The following is a 15,913-nucleotide window of genomic DNA, read 5'->3' as shown; positions in this document are numbered from 1 at the left end:
AGAAATAATTGATAACTGATAGTTTATAGCCGTAAAGTGTTTGATAAATACAAAATGACATAAAAGTATATAGTTAGTTAGTAGTTATTATATTTAAAAATAACAAAGAAAAAATAAAACAAAAATAATACGCGTAAAAATGGAATAAAATATAAAAAACTATAAGTTATAAGTTCATACACTATTTGAAATAAACATATCAAAAAACGTTATAAGCTAATTAGAAAGGCTTGTTATTAATAGGGTTGGGAATAGGTCAGACGGCCTACAGGCGCCTTCGGCCTGACCTGTGTAAGTCTGGCCTGGTCTGACCTATTTATTAAAAATGTCAGGCTTAAGCTTTGAAAAAAGTCTGTTTACATAAATAGGTCAGGCTCATGCTTCTAAAAAAGCCTACAAAGTCTGATAGGCCGGCATGTTTATATTTAATTATTATTATTTATATTTTTTTTTTTGCCAAAGAAAAATATATTATTATTACAATCATATTTGTTATTTTATTAGTTTTTACTTATTGTTGAAGAAATTATAAAAATTTAAATGTGAAATAGGTTTTTAAGACCTGTTTAACCTATTTAAAAAGACTATATAGAGACTTTTATGTAACACAAGCTTTTAAATAGGCTACAAGGTCAGGTCAGATTTTAAAAAGCTCAGGTCAAGCCAAAATAAATAGCATTTGATAGGCCGTAGGCCAGACACAGGCATGAAGAAAAATCCTAGGTCAGGCTCAGGCCTATCAAGGTTTAACTCTAACCTATTCCCACCCTAGTTATTAAACATGTCTATTTTTATCAAACAAATTTATAAGCTAGTCCAATAAACTATAAACTAGTTTATTGAACTTATATTATATATAAATAAATAAATAAAAAACTAGTTATATTTTTTTAATCATCAAATTTATCCAGAAGTTTCTTTTAAGTTTTAGATGAACCGATAATCAACTGAACTCGGCGTCCGGCATTTTATTTTTTTTCAGTGGAGAGAAGTTTTTAAGTCTTGCATTTATAAGAGATATGTAACATATCGATTTCTCTGTGGTTTTGATTTCTTACTTGAACGAATCTGTTGAATCTATTTGCTAATTCTGCTACTCATACAAAAACTTGTGTTAGATATGTGTAAACGTCTTCGTGTGTGTTTATTTACTTTTCTGCTAGAAGCATTTTAATGCGATCTTAAGAACTTTTGAGAAAATCGGATACGATTCTCGATTTTGAGTTCAATATTAAATTGGACGCTAATTGTGTTCATTTTACGATATTTTTTTTACCGAAGATTAAATGAAAAATCTGCATCCGCTTTGATTTCAAACATTTGATTCTGATTTGATTTGTTTGGATGAGTTTCTCTGTTCAGTAGTTAAGCTTATTTTATGTTGAATTCTGTAATAATAACTGTTTATGCTGAATCAGTCATTTCAGTTTTGAACTTCACAATTAATCACTTTTTCAATTCTGTTATGTCTTATGAATTAGAGAATGTTTAAAACATATTCAAATATTCCTTTTCTGTAGAATTTATATGTGGAAAAGATTAATAGATGAACATGCATTTCTAGTTTTATAATAATAATTTGTACTTTTCTATATGCATGAAACATTAATGATAGAATCTAATCAATCTATGTTTGATTAATTGTTATTATTCTTATTTTGTGTTAACAAAGGTTTGACGAGGATATTTGGACAGAGATAGCGAAATTTCTGGATGGAAAATCATATGCTGGCAGCTACAAACTGATGGTTCCGCCGTGCTATCATGGGTGATGCTATTTGGAAGTTTGTGTTTCTGCGTGATCTTCAAGTTCCATCACCACCACCTGTGGCATTCAAGTGGAGCAAGCTCTACCCTTCAGCCTTTGGTAAGTAACACCTAGGCCTTGATCAATTTTCATGAATGGCATTGTCACCGTCCGCGATTAACATGGATTTTGAAATTTCAGATGGGAGCCACTCCTACAAGTTCCATCAGCAGGAGAAACACATTGGTGAGTTGGATCTTTGGTTATTTATCACACTATTTTTTTACATACTGTATTCATATCATAATATATTGTGAGATTTACAATAAATTTTAATAGATTCTACACATAGTTATTTATGGTAATGAATTAGATGCAGTAAGTGACCTCACAGTTAATAATGCTCTTGATCATTGATGAATATTACACAATTGAGATTTTGAGTTGTCCTACCTAGCTATCCAATCTTGTATCAAATATCTTAGATTTGTTAGGAATTATTGACTGTCCTAAATATAGGTCGCACAATTATATGTACATACCAAACCTTGTTGTTTACTTATGCAAAATTCTATATTCTTTTTTTTTTTTTTTGGTCAAGTCAAAATTCTATATTCTATATAAATGGAATTTATTTATTTATTCTTTTGGAATACAAGAGGGCTGAAGCCCGACAAAAGAACTAGATACTAACTAAGCGAGGAGTGGAAACTCCTATTACATCCGCATCAAAGTGTTCCCTAATGCCATCAGGGCATACATCAAACAAAACTATCCCTTTAGGTAGAATAAAAGCCAAGTTGGCTAGTCCATCGGCGCAATGATTCTCTTCTCGGTAGATATGCTTAAGCTTTACTTCCCAATTCAAAGATAGCATTTGTTGAATGCTTTGAACAATTCTGTGAGCCATTACATTCCCCCCACCTCCATTTTGAATAATGGAAATAACGGAAACCGAATCCACGCACAACTCAATACGCTGAAATCCTCTATCTCTCGCAAGCTTTAATCCTTCTGATACACCCCAAAGCTCGGCCACAACAGAGGTACATCGCCCAATATGCTTTGAGAATCCTCCTAACCATTCACAATCTGAACCTCTTATCAGTCCTCCACAACTTGCGCTTCCATCACTCTTACTCGCACCATCGGTATTCACTTTAACCCACCCTATACTTGGTGGCTGCCACTTCACTTGAATTTGAGTTCTTACTCCCTTTTGCAAATCCTCTGCCATTGCTGTAGCTATTTTATAATCTTTTGCTATCTTCCGAATCCACACCCATGCTTCCGGAGGTCTCGATACATTGCTGTCATGTGTTTCTTTATTTCTCCATAACCATAAATAATGACATGCTATGGCCCATAAAGCATTCCATTTGATACCATCATTATTCTCCCAATTATATAGCACATTCTGTGCAATCCAAACATCCTTACCAGTATTAAAAAAATTCCTTCTAAGCTTGTGAGGCACTATATGCATCCAAACCACTCTTGCAATGGGACAATCTCTCATCACATGGCTTATAGTTTCAACCTGCAAACTACATCTCCTACAGTAAGGATAACCCAAGTGCATTTTATGCTTGTAATGATTGGTAAGAAGCCTTCCATAACTCATGAGCCATACAAAGCATCTAACTCTCTCATTTACCTCCAACTTCAAAATATGCGACCAAATTCGTTGTTGTGTTATCTCTGTGTTATCTTCCATGCTCATCATAAAATAAGCACTAGAAGCTGAATAATCTCCTCTAGAATTTCCAGGCCAAAGACATTGATCTCTTCCCATCTCCAATGAAGTTCCATTGTCCATCTATGTCAATCAAATCCTTCACTTTACTATCTCGCCAAGTCGACGGTATATTATCTCGCCAATTTTGCACACCCTTCTTTAATCCAGCAATGACTCCACGCATCTGTACTTTGGCTATCGCCTATTGACCAGAACTGATACTTGTTAATCTGAGGCCAAAAACTCACTAATGTCTTCCATAGAGCTGAATCGGCGGCTTTCACAGAAGGTGCATCACCAGCCGTGACCCGTTTATCATACTTTCCTCGCATGACTTTGCACCACAACGTATCAGTACCTGTGTGAAGTTCCCAACTGAGCTTCATGAGACACGCAACGTTCATAATGTGAAGGTTCCTCAACCCCAAACCACCAACTTCTTTTGGTTTTGTTATGTTCTCCCATTTAACTGCATGAAATTCCTTCTTCTCTAAACTATCACCCCATATAAATCCTCTTTGAATTTTGTGAATATCCTCAATACATGACTTAGGAATCAAAGAGTTCATCATAGGATAAACTGGAATTGCCTCAATGACAGATTTTGCAAGCGTGACTCTTCCGGCGAAAGATAACTGCTTTGCCTTCCAAGCCGTGAGCTTAGCGTTAACTTGATCAACCAAATATCGGTGCTTTACCTGTTATGGGCACCCCTAAATATTTCCCTAATTCTCTAGTTTCACGAAAGCCAGAGATGCTGAGTAAACTTCGCCTCGCACTACTATTCACATTTTTAGAGAACAACACTGATGTTTTCTCCATACTCAATTTCTGCCCTGACATATCACAAAAAAGATTTAAGGTTCACATCACACACTGCATCTGAGTGTCTGTAGCTTGACCAAAAAGGAGCAGGTCATCCGCGAACATTAGATGCGAGATAAAAGGCCCATGTCTCCCTGCTCTCATGGTCTTCCAATCCCCCTTCTCTACCTCCTCAAGAATAAGATGTGAGAGTTTATCCATGCAAAGAACAAACAAATAAGGTGATATAGGATCACCCTGCCGATTTCCCCTCTGCATCCTAAAATAATTCGCTCTTTCACCATTCCATTTAACATTGGTTTGAACACTCGTGACAGTATGCATGATCGCACTAATGATAACTTCAGGCAAATCAGTTTCACGTAGAATGTTGTGAATAAAGCTCCAATCAATCATATCATAAGCTTTAGTGAGGTCCACTTTTATTGCAAAGTATCCTACCTTCCCTGTCATCCTCCGCATACTATGCATCATCTCTTGAGCAACAACAATATTCTCATGAATACACCTCCCAGTCAATTATTTCAAGAGGTATGAGACCCTGGTGCCTTCTACCACCTTCTATCATGCGCTGAATCCCATTCAATCTATGGGTAAGCTCTCTTTTCTTTCTCATCATGCTCTGGACAGTATTATAATTCCATTCCTTGAAATTGGTGTCAAATTTCCAAGGTTGGTTTCAATATCCTCCATCTCCCGCCAACTATTTGCAACTATCTCTTCGTAAGTGTTTTCCAGCAACCAAGCACTCTCAAACTTGAAAGAGTAATTATGATGTTGAACTAGCTAGTGTGACTGAGCAATTGCGGATTCTATTATATTAAGAGATTGAAATTGAATAAACACAAACCAATCAAAGGCTCACTGCAATATTGCATATCTGTACTGTTATTATCAAGATAAGGACATTGCTGATGATTTATTGACATTAAATCTTTTGAACTGCAGTCCTTTCACAAGTCTCACTTACGGAAGCTTCGAGTTGCTCCATCTGAGAGTGCCATGACTGATGTTCTACGTGAGGTATTTCTTCTAGTATCTTTCTTTAGATAAACAGTGGAGGTTTCCCCGTTGCATGGTTGAGGTATTTCTTATTAATATCTTCAATCATAATTGGCTAGAAATGTGTTTTAAGTGTGAATATACCGAATCTGGTCAACAAGTTGCTCATCACCTAGTGGCTACTGCTTCATTTTCCTGTCTATACATACTAAGAGAGACTGAGAGACTGAATTTTCCTGAGGAGTTAAAGAAAGAAGAAATCTTGAAAAAGATGTTGCAGTCTCACGGTTGTTGTTTTCTAGACAACATTAAACCTGGAATCTGGAGAGCTGGTACTCCCAAGTTTTCTTTGACTAAAGAACTATCATTGAAATCAATTAAGTTAGCATATGATGAGTATTCGATTAAATAACATTTCATTTGTTTATATTTCAGATCTGCAGCTTGTGCGATGCCTGCGCATCCCTTAACCATCTTAAATAACTCATCAGTGATAACTATTTTGTATGACAAGATTTTGCATTAGAATATACTTACTCAATTTAACATGTTGCTCCTCCTTATATAGGAACAATGCAGACATTAGATGCAAGGCATATAGAATTATTCCTATGTGAAGGCTACCAAAACGGGAGCTGGGAGTATGAGGTTGTCGGATCTCATGATGTTAAGAAACGAGCAGATGGGGCTACTGGCTCCATTTTTAGATATGAAAGCTTGAAGTTGAAATACAACAACGATCAGTTCGTGCCCGCGACTTTAGATGGATACAGGATTTTAGTTCCATTTTAATCTATAAATATGATAAAGCCAGACTTATTTGTCTTTCTCTCTCCTCTGGAATACTTGCTTCTCATGCATTTTTCTCTGTGGTTGATTTCACATTTAATACAATTATGAATTTTAATGCTGATTGTTTAATTGAAAAATTGATTCCAAAGATGAGAATACGTTTCAACCCAAATTTTTGCATCGCACATCAATTTTTCTCTTCTCTCACTCTTTTTACTTACTATACTATCATCTCCCTCTTCTAAATCTGTTGTCGGCAGCCTCCCAATTCCCAAACCCCAAACGCCCACGACCACGCGCGATCGTCCTCATTGCCTCTGGTCTTGATTGTCTCTCCTATGTCCACCATAGTCCGTTTCATTCATTTCTTTGTTTCCAAAACAATCTTCAATTTAAGGTAATCTTTTTACCTATCAAATCTATCAAATTCAAATAATTTGTATTCAATATCTAATTATTTGTTTCTCTGTTGAATGCAGATCCATGTTCTCTTTTTCCGATTAGGAAATGTGCATTAACGATGAGATGCATCGTGCTTCTTCGAAACCCATTTAATCAGTAACCCAGGTTTTGCCTCTGGGTCCATGGAACACAGATTTGTTTGTTTTCTATTTCTCCTTAATTCTTTTTTATCTTTTGCAGTTAAATGATTGAAATTTGAAATCTTATTATGTCTTTATTAGAGAATTCAATTCAAGTTGGGAGTTTTCTTTCTTGGGTTCACCCATTGTTTGTTGTTTCAAATGCCATTTTATTTTATTTGATTAGCTTTTTTATTTTATGTTATTTTATTTTAATTTTTAGGAATTTCTTTTGAAGCATAATGGTGTGGTTTTATTTACAGACTTACTCTAGAGATTTGCACATCACTTCTACCCTTGGTAATATTAAAATTCTGGTTCTCTCGAAGGAATTTTTTTTATTGATAAAATAAGATGTTAATTAAAGGTTTTTGCTCTATTATTAATATTTGCTAGTAAATTTGGTTGGTTTTTCAGTTTATATTTTTGGATTGCTTTTGACAGCTTCTACTGGGAATACATTAAGATGTTAAATCCTGCTTAGGGTTTTTTATATTTACTTATTATTAACTATTTTCTATTCAAATTTGTTATTAAGTATACACTATGTATTTGCACCTTTTAGCTGATTGTCAAGCACAAAACGCATGCTTTTATACATAATATACACAAGACAGATTTTATACTTAGCTAAACAAGGATGTTTTGTTCTATTTTAAAATGGTCATGCTAAGATGCTACTAGATTTGTACAAATATCTAAGTTGCAAATGGTACAAATCTATACCCGCGTGTTTTGTTTCTTGCTTTTTTTTTTCTTCATGCTATTGAAAAGAATTTTGTTCTTTTTACGGGATCTAATTTACATATATCTTGATTTTTTTAGTTTATGCTACTATCATAGAAAAGCATTTAAAAGGTATGCTTCAATCATACTGTATAATTTTCTCCTATTCTTTTATGTATCGTACGTAAATCATGATCTACTTATAAATAAGCATTGATCTCCATCTCCTCCTCTTTTTAATTGAGTGCCCTTTTATTTTATTTTATAGATATTTGTGACTATTAATTGGGTTGTTCTACAATTTCTTTTGTCTTTATGTTTCTTAAACTTTTTCTTTTTCTTTTTTATTTTATTCTTATTTCGTTTTCTTTTTTTTTTCAGGTATGTTAACATAAATAAAATTACGGAGAGAAAGAAGATTTGCATGCGCGTTTTCAATCTCAAAAACACTTTGAGATATGTCAGAGTTGAGAAAAACAACTATCGATGAATTATTAATGTGAATTTTGGTGTTATTTTATATATTTTAGATTTTTTTCTATATAATTCGTCGGATATATCTAATGGCATGCGTATTTGGTTGATAGATTGATGTAGAGACTTTGGAAGTACTATTTTTTAATGTTTTTTTTTATATTTAAAATTTAGGGTGAAGGAATGATACCCCAATACAAGGCAATGAAGACCTTAAGGCTCAAACAACGCTTACAAAGGTAATTACATTTACCTCCCTCCAAAGACACCAACGGGTGTCTTTCGACCACACTAGACCAAGCCTTTGGAGTTTCTATTTTTTTTTTAATGTCTATGTCTATGGGTACATATATTAGTACTCATATATTAATATGAATAACTTCTTCTTTTTCTTTTTAGTAATTTCTACGAGAACTTACATTTCTATTAATATATATATATATATATATATATATATATAGGGAGTGTATCTGGTGAGAACTGATAATTATTATGAGAAATGAGAACTATTACAAATGACCGTCAGATTTAATTGACGCATTGGATTAAAATTCTCACACTCACTTAAAACCTCATGGATCTTATTTGTGAAGATTGAAAAATCTTCCAATATATAATCTTTCCTAATTTATTAAGTTATTAATGCAGGTACTGCATCTCATATTAACACAAATAACCAAGGTTATCAAAACCGGACCGAACCGGCCGGTCGGACCGTGAACCGGTCATGAAAACGGTTCGGTTTTGAGCAAAAAACGGATAGGAAACCGACCGGCAAAAAAACGCGTGAACCGGGGTTGGACCGGGTCGAACCGGCGAACCGGCCGAGCGGTTCAAGCGGTTTTGCAGTTTTTTTTTAAAATAAAAAATAAAATAGGGCAAAACGACGTCGTTTTAATTTATTTATTTTTTAAAAAATTTGAAACAAAACAATGACGTCGTAAGAATAGGAAAGAATTTTGTTTTTCATCTATTTTTCATTTGGTTTGAATTATAAATTTTATTTTATTTTGACTTGTGATATTTTATCTTTTTAATATGTGAAATTATGAAATATTGAGCAATTATTCATATATATTTATTTATATATTAATTAAAATATATATTTAATTAAAAACGGTTCGACCCCGATTGAACCCGGTCCGACCAATTGAACCTTGAACCGGTGAACTCGCCGGTTCGATGACCGGTCCGGTTCTGACAACCTTGCAAATAACTCACCTAAGAATTTCTCCACAAATAGAGCATTATTAGGAACGAGAATTGTCAATAACTTACTAATGTGTAATTTGCAGACCATCGTTGTTGTTATGCACGTATAGTTATATCACAGACGAAAACTCAAAATTATGATGCAGAACACGTATACATCACAGGCAAAAACTCAAAAATGATGTGTGCAATATTAGAAAAGTCAATGGTAGAAAAAATGTTTTGAGTTTTCCATCAATCAATAGTGCTCCTTTTAATGAGCTATAAGGTCTTAATCTCACTAAATAGTACAAGATAAACCAATGTAAGATAAAATGAAAAATAGCTATGTTGAGTAGATATGTAAATCACTAATTCCATCTAATAGCAAAAAGAATAATCATTCCAAAGTCAAAATTGAATTCTTCATTGGGGAGGGAGGGTTCCTGCATTTTTCTATTTGTGTTAGCATGATATCATATACATTACCTTGCGTTAATAACTTAACAAATTAGGAAAGAATTTATGAATAAATTAGGAAAGATTATATATAGAAGGATTTTTCAATCTTCAAAAATAAGATCACATGAGGTTTTAAGTGGTGTGAGAATTTTAATCTGATACGTCAATTAAATCTAATGGTTATTATTAATAGTTCTCATTTCTCATAATAATTATCAGTTCTCACCGGATACACTCCCTATATATATATATATATATATATATATATATATATATATATATATATATATATATATATATATATAACCCGTCTTTTTTTTTTTAGGAATTTTTAAGAAATTATATTTTTACTTATATTAATAACCATTTTTTTCTTGATTACCACGTGAAACTATATTTATTCGAATATATTAATAAGGGATGTGTTTTATACTAATATATTAACAAGGAGACTATAGGACAACGAATCTCACCATCCTTTGCTACGGTTTCCATCAGTTCCTCCACCGCGTAGAATCACTATTTTGTTGCAATCAAGGAATTAAAATAGGCAATTCACATTGTGTCAAAAAAAATATATATAGGCAATTCACATAAAAACAATAAATTCACATAACCTGTCAGGAATCAAAATAGACAATTGAAATTAAATTGGCGTTAAATAGGCATAATCTTTTTTTTTCCTTTTCTGGAAGGCATATCTCATCTCTCATATTTCTTTTGACTACTATAATATCTTTTAAGATTCAGGCCCGGTTTTGGGCCAAGGCAACCAGGCCTCCAGCCCAGGGCCTCAAAAAAGATGGGGCCTTAATTTTTTTTTTTCAAGCCCATCATTTCAAATATATGTTATGTATTTGTTCAGACAAAAAATTTCACAAAAGATGCCTTGGTCTGTTGGTGTGCTCACATGAATGGTATTTAAGACTCCAAGGTCGTGAGTTCAAGTTCTTTTTGGGATAGTTTTGTTTTGATTTTTTTTATTTAAGACTTCTATAATGAATTTACACAATTATTATTGTTTATTTTATAAATAAAAACATTCTATAACTCTGACAAAAAAAAAACTCTATAACTTATAAATAATTTGACTACTTTATTTATTTTTTTCAAGAAAATTATATTAATAAAGAATTAATTTCTAAATTTAAGTTGTAATTTTTATTAAAAACACTATCAAATTTCTTTTTTAAAAAATTGTATTTTTATTAGTCGTCCATTTTTATTATTTGTCCCAGGGCCTCCAAAATCTCGGAACCGGCCCTGTTAAGATTAAAGCAAATATATATATATATATATATATATATATATATATATATATATATATATATATATATATATATATATATATATATATATATATATATATATATATAGAGGAGGGTTATATTGACTCCAAGAGTAAGTTTTATAACTTACTCCAAATCTTGACCTTTGATTTTAATTCCAATTAATGGCTAAGATTGATTGATAATAATTATTAAGGTGAGACTTATTTCTTTGTTGCACTGGAAAATAAGGATGATCAAAACATACCTCAAATAGAATGAATTAATGAATTCTTCTACCATAAAAAAAGAAGAAATTAAACCATTAATTATCAAAAATCAAAATTATCAAAATAATGATTCTTCGCCTTTGTTAATTTTTTATACGCATAATAAATTGCATAGTAGAAAGGATAAAAATACTCTACCAAAAAAAAAGTATAAAAATACAAATGATAACATTTGTACCAACAAAAAAAGAAAACAAATTTTAAACCAAAAAAAAAAGGTAAACAAATGATTGCATAAAAATAACAATAATTGGTACATTTTCTTATAAAAAATATACAATAAAATAATCAACTCCATTTAAAATAGTTCAACATAACAACGGCAAAGGAACACATGAATAAAACACATAACACAAATAAATAACCAATATTATGTACCAAAAAAATAAATTAAATAACCAACATTAACTCTTGTCATAAGCATAATAAGAGCTAAAAGTTCAAAAGCAAAAGATATAAAAATCCAAAAAAATCATCACTATGGTCCAACCATCATCATAAACGCGGATTGAACAAACATAAAATTAGGTGTATAGGCAAAGAGAAGAAAAGAGCACACATGAAATAAATGGTGTATTGTCAACAAAAAAAAAAAGAAAAAGAAATGTTGTACTTAAAGTGTCCAAAAAAAAAATGGTTTATTCGTAAAAAAAATAATTGTGTACTTACAATTAATTGCTAGAGTTAATATATTCTATTTAAAGTATGTTTTGATAATCTTGATTTTCAAGTGCAACAAAGGAATAAGTCTCACCTTAATAATTATTATCAATCCATCTTAGCCATTAATTGGAATTAAAATCAAAGGTCAAGATTTGGAGTAAGTTATAAAACTTACTCTTGGAGTCAATATAACCCTCCTCATATATATATATATATATATATATATATATATATATATATATATATAAGGCAATATGTATAGCTTAAGGAATAAAATATGAAATTTTCTTAATAAAAGTGTGGATCAAGTCTACAAACATCATCATAATCGTAAATTTTGTTTTAAAATTTAATATGATATGATATTTTTTTCAATTTAAATGACTAGGGGGTATATTGGATTGAGATTTTATGAGACAATTTTGGCAAAAAAAATCTTGATAATTTTATGAGATTTTGTTGAACTATATTGATTTTGTGAGATTTTAAAAACTTTTTTACAAAACTTTCTTACAATCAAGATTTTTAACACATGATTTGAAAATTTTGAGAGATTTTTTTCAAAAGAATTTTTACAATCAAGATTTCATAATACTTTATATATTAGGAAACTTTTGTATATTTGGACAATTTTAAAAGAATCAATAAATTTTAATAAAAACAATTATATTTTTTTTGAAATCCAAATATTAAAAAAAAACCTTACTTTTTTATTTTTTTTTACGTATATGTTTCTAATCACCAATAAAAAAGTCATCACCACCATCATTGATGTGAAACAAAAGCAGATGAATCATGAATGTGACGGAAAAAACTTGTTTGTTGTAAAAAGTTGTAATGAATCAAAAGTTTGTAAAAAAGATGTAAAATTTGTTAAAATATTTTTTGCAAAAAAAACATATTTGATAAGTGATAAGTGCTAAAAAGTAGTAAATTTACATATATATTCTAAGCACTTATTGACTTGTTTTATAAGTTATTTGAAGTAAAAATCCCAACTATTTGATGTAAGTATTGTCATGATCAAATTTTAATCCCAAAACAATTTGTTAGGATTTGCTGAAAAGAAGGGGCAGGAACTGAAGTCTTCGCTCAGCGAAACATGGCGAGCATTGGCGAGCAAAGTCAGTGCTCCAAGGGTCCATGGCGAGAAGTAGCGAGCCTCAGCAAACAACATCAAAGAAGGTCGCTCAACGAAGCTTAGCGAGATTCAGCGAATAAAATCAGAGAGTTATGGTCTGGTGGCGAGAGGTAGCGAGCTTCAGCGAAGAAATGATGAGTCAGGTTGTTTGCTACGTGTCAGAAAACCCCTTCTTGAAGCAACCTGTTCGCTCAGCGAACATCACTTCGCTTAGCGAACTCACCTGTTTTGAAAATCTATAAATAGCCATAAGACTTCATTTTTTAAGGACCATTCACATCCAATCCACTCTAAACACTCAAAAACACGTCCAGAAGCAGAGAGAGACCCAAGGAGGCAGATTTAAAGGGATTTGAGGGTGGATCTACAACTTTTGTTGGGAAATCATCATTGATGTTTGTTCATCTCTCTTTTCTTCTTATCTTTTATAAAGCTATCATGAAAATGAATAGTTAATCTCTCTTTTGTTGGGATTAGATGTAATTTACTCTATTAGTATGTATTTATCTTGATAATGGTGTTATGTATGATTTTAGATTATCTATTAATGTTGATATTATCTTTGATTTCAATGTTTTATCCTTGGATTTGAATTGTTATAGACATATACCTTTTGAATCTAAGAACTAGGATGACATCTATTGAACACTAAATTCTAGAGATAGATTTAGGTTTAATATTCACTTTTTGTATCGGATCTTAATGCTATTGTATTGATTGATCATCCGAGACATCGGAGGTTAATAGGTACAATAGATATCTCGGCGTTATCTGGACACAGAAACGTACGACGAGCAATACGTGATAATATTGATAGATGGCTAAAATTTATATAACTGATTAGGGAAATACAAATGAATGAGTTAATGAAATCTAATCCCAGCAAACTTATCTCTCTGTGATTTTCATCATTTCTCCACCATCACCATATTTTCGTACTTTCTCATAAACAAACTCTGAAAACCCTTTACTTGAAATTATATTAATTGTTGAACGGCATCGATATCGCATCAGTCCCTGTGGAGACGATAAAAACATACTTACTTTTGTATTTCAACAAAATGGCGCCGTTGCCGGGGACTGACGTTTAGATATTGTAGCATTTCAACAATTTGTATTCTTTTAAGTATTTGTATATATTTGTTTATATTGTATAGTTTCTCTTGTGCTAATCCTTCTTTGCTAGACAAAGAAAATTGTTTTTCTTGTTTGTTGAATCCTTTTTCAGATTCCCTATTAAAAGTAAAACCATGACTGATCGTGGTTATTACAACTTCTATACTCCGGATGAGTATGAATCATATCAACAGTTTCCTCCTTATAATTATGGGCAAACTTCAGAGGCTAAATTGGAGGAGACCATGATTAAATTCATGGAAATGCAGCAACAACAAAACCAACAGTGGCAACAACAAATGCAACAGATGCAAGACCAGAACCAACAATATCTGAAAAACAGTCTTGCACGGGCCAAAAATTTGGAAAATCAGCTTGTTCAGTTGGCTAAACAGTTAGCCAATAACAATAACCAAGGAGAAACATTTCAAACCAACACACAAACCACTCCTGACGAGAAAGATAATAATCCAATGAAAAATGAGGAAAGTAGAGAGAGTGTGAAAGGTGTTGAAAACAATGAAGAAGAAAGAATGCGCGATGGATGTGGTGAAGAGAAAATAGTGATAGAAATAGAGACACCACACGAGGTAGAACTTCCTCAAGAGTTGCCATGTATTGAGAAGACTAGCACTGTTGATAATGAAGAAGTGATGATGGGTGCAGAAGAAATTAAGGGATTACTTGACAAGGAAATATCAATTGAGCAAAAGAGGGAGATGGAGAACAAGGCGGAGATTGACCGGGTCATAGACGAAATATGTGCCTTGTTCAATATGAAGCAATTGGGGAGGATATGGACTCCACAATATCTATATCTCAAATGCATGGAGTTCCTCCCTAACCGAAGGAAAAAGACGGAGGATGTGCTTTCCGTCTCATTTTGGCCACCCTAACCAAAAAGGCGTCAAGCTAATGACGTAAAAGAAGCGCTTGTTGGGAGGCAACCAAATTTTCTTTCCTTTACTTTTATTTAAAGCATTTTTAGTTTCTTATATGTTATAATAGTTTTTGAACATGTTGTCCAATCACTTTTGAAAACAAAGTCTTTGAATTGGTGTGAATTTCATCTGAAATTCTGTTTTCTGCTATAGTCGCTAAGCGAGACACTTTCTCGCTAAGCGAACTTATCAGAGCTTTTGGAAATTCTGACAAAAGCCTAGGATTGTATGTTTTACCTTGTTGTAAATGCAGGCATAACTTCATTTTCATGGCCTGAGGACAGTCCACACTTGTTGAAGAGGGAGAATAGCAGAAGCAGAGGATTAAAGCACGCCATATACAGTGACATTTTATTGTTTCAGTCATTAAATTCATGTTTTATGTTTATTGCAAATGTTGACTGAAATTTTTGTAAACATACATGGTTTAAACTTTTGTGATTGTTACATGTGCATATGAATTGAAAAGTTTAAGTTTGTGATTGATCAAATTCAAATGCATGGTTAGAATGACTTTTTGTTTAAATTGCATTGCTTGAGGTCAAATCTTTGTGATTATCTTTGAATGTTAGGATGAATTTGAACTAAGTAGCTTTATTCAATTTGATTTCATTCATTCCTTCTTAACATGATTGATTGATTATGAATCACGTAGACCTAGCCGGGTGAGATTGTGTGAACCTTCCATTATTTATATATTTGAGAGCCGACAATTGTGTTTAACTCTGTTGATTTTAACTGAATCTTGCTATTACTTGATGTGTTTGAAGTCATGGAAATGATCAAGGCCTTGTTTCTTTTTTGAGTGTTAACCACTTAAGCCAAAATATAACCTACCTTGTGAGTTAGTGTGATCCTTTGCTACCCCCTTGAGCCAAAAAAAATTTGAAAATTTATTTGTTTTGTGAACCCTGAAACCAAAAGAAAAGAAAAACAACTACTCTACCCTTGTCTTA

General features: G+C 32.2%; 1 long non-coding RNA gene across 1 annotated transcript; it reads left to right on the top strand.

The window, feature by feature from the left end:
* The first annotated feature begins 5,855 nt into the window (after positions 1–5,855).
* On the top strand, positions 5,856–6,974 carry LOC123919504. Its single transcript, XR_006813232.1, has 3 exons — positions 5,856–6,501; positions 6,584–6,671; positions 6,909–6,974. It is a non-coding gene; the product is annotated as an uncharacterized LOC123919504 (long non-coding RNA).
* The last annotated feature ends 8,939 nt before the right edge of the window (positions 6,975–15,913 follow it).

The sequence above is a fragment of the Trifolium pratense genome, linkage group LG4 (genome assembly GCF_020283565.1).
Source record: "Trifolium pratense cultivar HEN17-A07 linkage group LG4, ARS_RC_1.1, whole genome shotgun sequence".
Taxonomy (NCBI): Eukaryota; Viridiplantae; Streptophyta; class Magnoliopsida; order Fabales; family Fabaceae; genus Trifolium; species Trifolium pratense.
This window is presented reverse-complemented; position numbering and strand designations above follow the sequence as displayed.